Source organism: Impatiens glandulifera, unplaced genomic scaffold (assembly GCF_907164915.1).
Source record: "Impatiens glandulifera unplaced genomic scaffold, dImpGla2.1, whole genome shotgun sequence".
Classification (NCBI taxonomy): domain Eukaryota; kingdom Viridiplantae; phylum Streptophyta; class Magnoliopsida; order Ericales; family Balsaminaceae; genus Impatiens; species Impatiens glandulifera.
Window position 1 is genome coordinate 58,357 of NW_025919592.1, and position 11,528 is coordinate 69,884.

The following is an 11,528-nucleotide window of genomic DNA, read 5'->3' on the forward strand; positions in this document are numbered from 1 at the left end:
TGGTTCAGGAGTTAGAAACCTGTCGTTATCTTAGCATTAATGATACTGAGTTTTTTGTCTAATATGTTTTCACAAGTTCATTAATAGAAGTTCAGAAGCAAGTTGAGGGAATTGTGGATTTATTAATAGAAACTGAAGCAACTAAGGACTCAAATCGCAAGGATCTCAAATCGCCAAAGGATCCTTAATGAAAGTGTGTGTGACAGAAAGTCGTAAAGTTAATTTCATCTCAAGGGAACTATTTATTTAAAATTTAATGCATTTTATTTAAATAAATAGAACATTAAATGTAAGTTAATTAATTAATGTTCTTTTTATTTGATTATTAAAGTTTTTTTTATTATCTTTAAAAATTGAAATGTTGTTTTTCTTTAATTATTTAATTTATAAAAAAATTACATAAAAATATCTTAAAAAATGTATAAAATATAAATATAAATAAATAAAAATGTAAAAGAATTGTTAAAATAATAGGTGAAAAACAAATAGACTTTTGGCGACGTTTTATTTAATGTTACCAACGCTTAAATAAGTGTCGTTAAACATTCCTCCCTTCCGTCAACGCTTAACTTTTTAATACCAACGCTTAAATAAGAGTTGTTAGAACTTGTCCACCCTGCTTTCGGCGATGCAAGAATAAGTGTCGGTAATATTTTTGATGACGCTTTTAAGGGTTGGCAGAGATCTTTGTAAGCGTCGTCGTTAGTGTTTTTTGTTGTAGTGTTAGATCTATGGTTAGTTGTTTAGATAGAATAAATATATTATATAATATATTAGTGAACATGGTGAGGGCTTCGGGCTATAATGTAAAAATTAATAAATTAGATAGTTATATAATTATATTTTATATATAATATAATAGTATCCATTACATAAATCCTTCCGGGCTCCCGGTTGTAGATATGAGGGGCGCCGCCTCATTGTCATCGCATAAAACACATTTTGAATCCGGGATGTTCATGAAACGTTTAAGTCTATCACGAGTAGAAAGGTTTTCCCGAAAAGCCAACCACAAAATGAATTGGTGCATCAAAATGATCTTAGGAAACCAAACAATATGAGACCATCAAACACTGTCTCCTTTGTTTCGAATAGTATCCCAAGACAAACTTGCAACGAATTTTCCATCATGTTCAACCGTCCAAGAATTAGAATCTCTACAATAAATAAATTGTGAAGTTTGAATAGATTCAAGAATTCTCATACCTTCTAGAATTCGTTTTATGGTATTTCATTCTCCATCTTTTATTTCACGTACCGCCTTATTTAAGTGTTTTAAACTCCTCTTAAGAATAATTGTTTTATGCTCAAACTGATGATCTTGCCAAAATAAAGTTCTTGGAATTAATTAAAATAATTCCATAATAATCTTAAATCATAAACTATAATACCCTAAATCTTCATTCTTGTTCCTAAGATATGAAAGACAAAATCGTAATATATATACCTGGATCCTTAGACATGATTAGATGAGATGGTCTTCCAAAAGGGCAGAAATCCTTTAGCCTTATTTCTCCGATGATGGGGATTCAGAGAGAGAGCGTGTGATAAAATTAAGTTCGTTCTTATTTTTTATCAACCAACCTCCCTTTTATATATTTATTCTGCCTTTTGGGGACCATAACCGTCATAACTGCTTCATTACGCTAATTTCTAATTTGGCCCCTCATCAAATTAGAAATATCGTAGGGTATCCACAATTTAACATTCATAACAATAACGTTCTTAAGTCAAATCCCAAACATCCTTAGATCACATAATATTGACTTATTATAATCAATGACCATATATATTCATTTAAATATATAAATGTCCCTTTAAATTCTAACAATCTCCCACTAGACATATATAATTAAAATGAATAATATATCCTTATTATGCACAAAATTATCATCGATTTCGAGAACATTAACAATCTCGTCCATTAATCATATTAACAAGGATCAAGGCGGTCTTCGTTGTATCAATCACAACTAAACCTTCAATGGTCAAAAATATCAATATGACTAAATGACATAGATTAATCATGAATTTGTGGCATAAAAAATTACATGCAAGGTGATCTATTCATGTCAATTTTCAACTGGTCCTACCTTAACTTTAGTGAGATCAAACTTTAACTTTATTGTACAAAATGCAATAAACCGTACAAAACTTTATCTGATCAGAAATTGAATTACATAAATATTCATAAAACAAATTGAAAGACAACTGAATTTACAAACTCCCACTTAACCTAGAGATCATCCATCTCTAAAACACCCATGTTAGTAGTGTGTTCATGAAAGACATTAGACGGCAGACCCTTTGTCAAGGGATCAGCTATCATGGAGTTTGTACCCAAGTGTTCTATAGAAATTTGACCACTTTTTACCCTTTCCTTCACAACTAGGAACTTTATATCGATATGTTTTGACTTAGTCGAGCTCCTAATGTTATTCGAATATAACACAACTGAATTATTGTCACAAAATAATCTAAGGGGTCTTTCAATCCCTTTCAAAATACGCAGCTCAGTGACAAAATTCTTTAGCCATATTGCTTGATTTGATGCCTCATAACATGCTACAAACTCTGCTGCCATGGTGGAGGAAGCTGTAAGTCCTTGTTTGGAACTCTTCGAAGTGATCGCTCCACCAGCCAACAAGAATACATAGACGAAGTGGATCTTAAACTATCTTGGCATCCCACAAAATCAGAGTCAGAATACCCAATGATCTCAAGATTATCCGACCTCCGATATGTGAGCATGTAACTTCTAGTTCTCTTTAGATATCTCATAACTCTTTTAGCTGCCTTCTAGTGATCCAAACCTGGGTTGCTCAAATATCTTCCTAATACGCCAACTATGTACACAATATCTGGACGCGTACAAATTTGAGCATACATTAGACTTCCAACTGCCGAAACATATAAAATATTTTGCATTTCTTGAATTTCTAAATTTCCTTTAGGGCATTGTTGAAGACTAAATTTGTCTCCCTTAACGATCGGGGTATTTCCTAATTTACAATCTTCCATGCCATATCTTTTAAGTACTTTATCGATATAGCTCATCTGTGATAATCCAAGAATTCCTCGAGAACGATCTCGATGTATTTGGATCCCTAATACAAATAAGGCCTCACCAAGATCTTTCATCTCGAAATTTCTCGACTGAAAAGTCTTAGTTTGGTGCAATAAGCCTATATCATTTGAGGCAAGAAAAATGCCATCAACATATAAAATTAGATATATATATGTTTACTCCCACTGAATTTGTGATACACACAATCATCAATTAAATTCCCTCCAAAACCAAATGAGAGAATTACCTCATGAAATTTATGGTACCACTGACGAGACGCTTGTTTGAGCCCATATATGGATTTCTTTAATTTGCAAACCATATTCCTTGAATCTCCTAACACAAAGTTTTCTGGTTGCACCATATAAATTGTTTCATCAATTTCTCTATTGAGAAATGTTGTCTTTACATCCATCTGATGTAGCTCCATATCAAAATGTGCAACGAGTGCCATGATTGTTCTAAAAGAGTCTTTGGTTGAAACCGGAGAAAAAGTCTCTTTATAATCAATCCCGTATTTTTGAGTAAAACCTTTAGCCATAAGACGTGCTTTATACTTTTCCACATTACCTTTAGAATCCCATTTGGTTTTAAAAATTCATTTACAACCAACAGTCTTAACCCCTTCTGGTAATGGGACGAGTTCCCAAACTTTATTGTCTTGCATAGATTTATACTCTTCATTCATTGCATCAATCCACTTTGCTGAATTAGAACTATTTATGGCTTGATGAAATTTTATTGGATAATCTTCCATAATACCAAGATTATCCTCATGTTCTAGAAGAAATACATATTCATCCGACATAGTACTTCTCCTTACTCTTGTGGATCGCCGTAATGACACTTGTTCCTCAATAATACTTTCTTCTTGAGGTTGTTGAGTTTGTACCTCTAGGAGATCAATGTCGTCTTGATTTTCTAGAATTATTCCAATATTATCAATGATCAGATGAGAATCTTGATCATTGTCCATACAAATCGGAATAGGAGTCAACTCATTGTTAACCAAATTAGAAGTTGACTCTTCCTCAAAGATAAAATCTTGATCATTGTCCATAAAAATCGGAATAGGAGTCAACTCCTTGTTAACCAAATTAGAATTTTGACTCTTTCTCAAAGACAAAATCTTTTTATTTGATTCTTCACCCCAAACTCAACATCCTCAAAGAATACAGTTGTTCCTGTCTCGAAAATTGACTTTAAGTTGGGATCATAAAATTTATAGCCCCTTGATCGTTCAGAATAGCCAATAAAGTAACTACTAATTGTTTTGGGGTCCAGTTTATCCATATGAGGCTTAGACTAGACTTTGCCTCTACTAGACATCCCCAATCATTAAAATGTTTTAGACTAGGCTTTCGCCCTGACCAAAGCTCATAAGGGGTTTTAGTCGTTGTTTTTGTTGGCACTCTATTCAAAATGTATGCTGCAGTCTTTAGTGCTTCACCCTAGAGTGACTTTGGTAAGGATGAATGGCTAACCATACTCCTCACCATATCCTGTAAAGTACGGTTTCGTCTTTCTGCTACACCATTCATGCTTGGAGAGCCCGACATGGTGTACTGAGGAACGATACCACACTCCTCTAGGTATTTAGCGAAAGGCCCTGGACGTTGTTCACCTGAACCGTCATACCGACCATAGTATTCACCACCACGATTGGATTTAACTTTCTTTATCTTTCTATTGAGTTGATTTTCAACTTCAACCTTAAATGACTTGAACACATCCAATGTTTTAGCCTTTTCTTGAATAAAAAAAATGTATGCATATCTAGAGAAATCGTCTATGAATGATACGAAATATCGCTGACCATTCCAAGACGGAGTCGGAAACGGCCCACAAACATCCGTATGTATCGACTCAAGTATTTATGTAGCTCTATATGCATTCAATTTTCTATCTTTGGTTTGTTTTCCTTTAATACATTCAATACAGACATTAAAGTTCGTAAAATCAATGGAATTTAGAATCTTATCTGACACAATACGTTCAACTCTATTTCTAGAGATGTGACCTAAGCGTTTGTGCCATAATGTACCCGAATTATTATTATTTAGCTTTCGTTTAGTACCTCTTGATTCCACATTCAGGGTTTTATTATATAAAGCAATTGTATCAAGTAAATAATGATTATCATAATGCATTAATGAACCGGTTCCAACATCCGAAGTACCAATCGATAACTTAAATTGACCATTTCCAACAAACTAGAATAACAATGTTTGTCCAAATAACGAATAGAAATCAAATTTTGTTTAAACAAAGGTACAATAAAAGTATCCTTTAAGTCCAAATAGAAACCAGAACTAAGCAACAATCTAAAGTGTCCAATTGCTTTAACTTCTACCGATTTTCTATGGCCCACAAAGATACGTCTTTCAGCATCACTTGGCTTTCGGTAGCTCAGGAAACCCTGTATTGAAATACTGATGTTAGTAGTAGCACCGGAGTCTAACCACCAAGTGTTTCCAGGTACTGATACTAATTTAACTTCAGAACAAACCAGATTAAGAAATGTACCTTTCTTTTCGCGCCATGTACGATATTTAGTACAATCATTCTTTAGATGTCCAGCCTTATTGCAAAAGAAACAGTCATTGTTAACCTTTTTCTTTGTATTTGGACCCTCAGAAGCATCAACATTCTTCCTTTTTTTGCCCTTATCCCTAGAGGTGCTTGCCAGATGAGCACATTCTGTCCTTTCTTGCTTTAATCTATCTTCCTCTTGAACACAATGAGAAATTAGTTCATTCAAGTTCCACGTTTCTTTCTGACAGTTAAAACTGACCTTAAAGTGGTTGAATTGAACCGGAAGAGAAATCAGAATGAGATGCACAAGTAAATCCTCATGCAAATCAAGCTTTAGTGCCTTAAGTTTTGATGCAAGATTAGACATCTCTATGATGTACCCCCTTATATTACCATTGCCTTTATACTTCATTGAAATCAAGCTCTTAAGAATAGTGCTTGTTTCAGCCTTATCGCTTTTAATAAAGCGCTTTTCAATTTCTGCAAGGTAATCTTTAGCATTTGTGGTGTCTTCAGACACAGCACCCTGAACACCTCCGGAATTGCACGCTTTATGATCATAAGACTCATGCAGTTAGAGCGTTCTCATTTATCAAATTTATCCTTCTCTTCAGGAGAGCTAATAACCGTAGGAGTAGTGGGTTGCTCTGTCAGTATATCGCAAGGTTCATGTCCATGCAATCGAGAACTATCTAAATGTTCTCCTTCCAATCCTTAAAGTTAGAGCCATTAAGGACTGGGACTGAACTTAAGTTGGCATTAATATTTGCAACATTAGTTGAAAATATAATTTAAACTGTAACTAACTAACATGCTCAATTCTTTAATTTTCAATCAAATTTAAAATAATTAGCAAATCCCATCCAAAATATCTAGTGAACCATTAAATTCAAGTTTTTGGAAAATGAAATTTAACTGCTAGTGATATTCTGTTGCAATAATCAAACACTAACAATAATGCATGACAAATAACAAACTTTTCTTTGAAATAATTTGATATTCTCTATGTAAAAAATCTTTATAATTGTTACGTGCTTATTATCACAGGTAATTGTTGTGAACTTCTGTCAACTAGTAACCTTCCTTTGGGCCGATTATTTAGTCACATTAAAATTCACCATTACAAACATTCAAAATTCGAATTTAAACAAATTAAATTAGAGAGGTCACTTTGGTGAAGTCATAACTTAACTTATTTAATTTAAATAAAGAACAATCCGCTGAATTATTTAATAAGATTAAAACCTAAATAAAATTAAAAGAGTTCGACTCTTTCTTATATTAATTTAAGTAAATAAATAATAATATTATTTAGAAACTTAACTATGTTAAAACAAAATCAAAATTTTTCTTAAAATTTTATTTTCTTATAAAATAATTAAATAATATTATTTCTTAAAAAATCTTAAATTGAATAATATTATTTTATCCAAATATTATTTCTTAAAAAAAAAAATTCTTAAATAAAAAAAATTATTTTTCAATAAAAAAATTATATTATATTATTTCCTCAATAATAATATTATTTTCCCAAAAATAAAATATTTTACCGAATTTTCTTTTAATAAAAGATAATGAAATAAAATTATTTCCTTTAAAATAGAAATTGAAATAATATTATTTCCCAAAAAAAAATATTTTACCAAATTTTTTTAGGAATTAAAATAATATTATTTCTCTCAAAAAAAATATTCATCATACATTTGAACTTAAGGTTTTTCACGTTATTAAACCGTTATCTTTCAACTTATGATTGCAGAACTTCAATTTAGCAATTTAGGATTTACCTTTTCTCTATACAACAAACTTCAAAATTATGAAAACGATTATTTATTTTACCCTAAATTCATGACAATTAATTAAAATGATTTCATAATAATCTTAAACCATAAACTATAATATCATAAATCTTCATTCTTGTTCTCATAAACTATAATATCATAGATCTTCATTCTTGTTCCTGAGATATGAAAGACAAAAGCGGAATATATACTTGGATCCTTAGACATGATTAGATGAGATAGTCTTCTAAAAAGGCAGAAATCTTTTAGCCTTATTTCTCCGATGATGGGGATTCAGGTGTGATAAAATTAAGTTTGTTCTTATTTTTTATCAACCAACCTCCTTTTTATATATTTTTTCCGCCTTTTGGGGACTATAACCGTTATAACTGTCTCATTACGCTAATTTCTAATTTGGCAAGATATTCACAATTTAACATTCATAACAATAACGTCCTTAAGTCAAATTTCAAACATCCTTAGATCACATAATAATGACTTATTATAATTAATGACCATATATATATTTAAGTCCTTTTAAATTCTAACAAAAGTAACACCAACATTTCCCATATGTATTTTAATATCATTCTAGCACACTCACCTTTACCTTTAGAATTTTTTCTTGTATTTTAATATCATCCTAGCGCACTCACCTTTACCTTTAGAATTTTTTTTTGTATTTTAATATCATCCTAGCGCACTCATCTTTACCTTTAGAATTTTTTCTTGTATTTTAATATCATCCTAGCGCACTCACCTTTACCTTTAGAATTTTTTCTTAGAATGACAAGTTAAATTTCCTAACACTTTCCACGACCATTGACTTAATTATACAGTGATCGTTTACTCTCTTCTTTATTAGTCTTCTCCATTGAAGCTTCACCAAATGGTAATTGACAAATTTGCAGATCAAAGGCTAAATGTCTTCTAATCAAGACGCCGACGTCATTTGGCGCAGAGTGAAGAACGGATTAGAAATATGGAGGGTACTATACAAGAAATGGGATCTTCGTTTTTTCATCATCATCAGTCTCTTTCTCCAGTTCTTCCTCATCGTCGCCGCCCCTCTACGACGGCGCTCAACCAACCCTTACCTTGTTATCCTTATTTGGATCTTCTATGTCCTCGCCGACTATGTCGCCAATTACTCCCTCGTTCTTATTGCCAGGAGTCAAGTCTTGCGAATTGACCCCACCGGACAGTTCCAAAACCCAAATCTCCTCGCTTTCTGGGCACCCTTTCTCCTCGTACACCTCGGAGGCCCCGACACCATAACTGCTTACGATCTTGAGGATAACGAGCACTGGCTCCGGAATCTCTTTAGCCTCCTTTTCCAAACCGGAATCGCCGCCTACGTTTTAGTTCTCACTCTCGCAGCTAAAAACCGTTTACTACTTCCAACTCTTCTAATGTTAGTCACCGGAATCATAAAATACTCTGAACGCACGCAATCGCTTTACCACGCTAGCGTCAGGCATTTTCGTAAATCTCTGTTAGCCGAGCCCGACCCTGGTCCGAATTACGCGATGCTCATGCATGAATACCACGCGGAGCTCATGGATGAATACCCCGCGGAGCTCATGGATGAATACCCCGCGGAGCTCATGGATGAATACCCCGCGGAGCTCATGGATGAATACCACTCGAAGATAGAAGCTAAGCTCCACACTAAGATTGAAATGTTTCCGGAGCCGAAGATGAAGAAATTTAGTGTGAAATTGGTGACAGACAAAGAGCCACCTTTGGACGATCTTGAGATCGTCAGAAAGGCGAATGAGTTATTCATGACTTTCAAAGTGCTAATTGCAGATCTTGTCATCAGTTTTCATGAGCAAAACCAGAGCCGAAACTACTTCCTTAACAGGACAGCCAGAGAAGCATTCACCATTGTTGAGGTAGAACTCAATCTGTTCTTTGAAATTCTTTACACTAAAGCTGTTGTGATTCAACGCCCTTTAGGATACATTGCTCGTTTAGTCTCGTTTGTTTCGATTGTAGCTGCCCTCTTGTTATTCTACTTCGAGTCCAAATTGAGTTTTCCTTCTTTCGACGTTGGAATGACCTACTTACTCCTAGGAGGTGGCATTTTTCTCGACGTTTTATCTTTCTTCATGCTAATTTTCTCTAATTGGACTGCGGTTGCAGTTACAAAATCATACAGACCCAATTGGTTTATGAGATTTATTAGGAAACTTCTCTTTGTCAATAGAAAGAGATGGCCTAACGATCTTCAAGATTCACCTAATTGGTTTTATCGCATTAAGGATGTCTTGTTCTATCGAAGGTGGTCAGAAACGATCCCTCAATATAACCTAATATACTATTGTTTAAACCAACGTTCAAAGATTAAGACCAAATTCATCAGCCTTGTGGGACTAACCGACATTCTCGACGGGATAAAATACGTGAGAACGAAGCGATTCAACGCAAATTTGAGAGACTTCATCTTCTGCTCGCTTAAAGAGAAATCCCTCATGGCTGATGGTCGCAAGACCTCCAAAGAGATATACTCGTCTAGAGATGATTGGGCGCTCCGATTTTCGGGTATAAGTGATCTTCTTGGTTTCATCAACGACGCGGACTACGATGAGAGAGTGGTGATGTGGCATATAGCGACGGATCTCTGCTATTACACCGATAAATATGAGAACTACGTTGAAAATCGCGAGAGATGTAAGATGTTGTCGAATTACATGTTGTATCTCCTCATTAGGCAACCGTCGTTACTTTCTGCCTTGGCTGGTATCGGGGAAATAAGGTATAGAGATACGTGTGCGGAGGCGTTGAAATTCTTCGAAGGAAGAGAGTTGGACAAGAAGAAAGAGGAGAAGAAGGGTATAATAAAGGAGGCAATTTTGTGGATGGGAAATATGGTTTTAGGTTTAATAAGAAAAATTTATGGTTGTTGTTGTTGTTTTTGTGGGGAAGAGAAGAATGAAGTCGACGACTCTCCTCCAAACCCGTATCATATAAAGGCGTGTGAAAGCATTCTTGCAGTTTATACGGAGGTTAAGCCAGAGACGGTTAAAGGTGATAGGAGTAAATCGGTTTTGTTTGATGCTTGTATATTGGCGAAGAAATTAAAGGAATCGGAAGATGATAAATGGAAAGTAATGAGCCAAGTTTGGGTGGAATTGTTGTCTTATGCTGCTTGTAATTGTAGGGCTTATACACATGCTGCTCAATTGAGTAAAGGTGGACACTTGATCACTTTGGTTTGGCTTTTGATGACTCATTTGGGTTTGGGGGATCAGTTCAAATAAGTGAAGGTCATGCAAGGGCTAAACTCATTGTGGGTAAGTAAGTAGTAGTTTGAATTCATCTGTTGTCTTACTATGTTTGTTTGTTTGTCTTATGTACTTTTATGTGCTCTAGTAATGTTGTGTTCTTGCATTTAGGTAAGCATGTTATTGATTATTAGTTGTATAATGTACATGACTTTGCTGCTTCTCATTTACTTATTATTCTCATAATGTTTATGCTTCTAAAGAAAATGACAAAAGTTGAAATTGTCAAAATTATTGCCTCTTATTTTATCTAATATATAACTTATTCACATTTATTTTATAGTATTGAGGGTGCTTGGTGTGAGGTCTTGGAATGGCAAATGAAATTAGGTAGCTGGTTCATGAGTGTGATTTCATAAGTATAGTTTGATTACTCCATACTCATTTCTCTCTTTTTAATTATAATTATTATATATATATATATATATATATATATATATATATATATATATATATATATATATATATATTCTATTCTTTTATAATTAAAATCATTTTAATTTCTTTATTAAGAGAAATTATAACAACTAGGAAAATTTAAGGATAAAAATAAAATAAATTAAAAAAATTATAATAATATTTATTCAATGTTTAAAATTATTAAAATAAAAAATATAACGTTCTCATTCCACATTTTATTCACTTCGATAAAACAATTTATTTTCTCACATGTTTTCTCACATATTTTTTTCGAATGAATTTCTCATTTCGTGACTCTACACTTTCACTTTGTCAATCAAATATTTGATTCATATTTTTTAATAATTAGCATTGTGACCTCACACTTTGGTCAATTAAATATTTGATTCATATTTCTTTAACCACTTTCAAATGATACCGGTCTATTATACCTCG

General features: G+C 33.4%; 1 pseudogene; it reads left to right on the forward strand.

Annotated features, from left to right (window-relative positions):
* The first annotated feature begins 8,234 nt into the window (after nt 1-8,234).
* LOC124918218 lies at nt 8,235-10,863 on the forward strand (annotated as a pseudogene).
* The last annotated feature ends 665 nt before the right edge of the window (nt 10,864-11,528 follow it).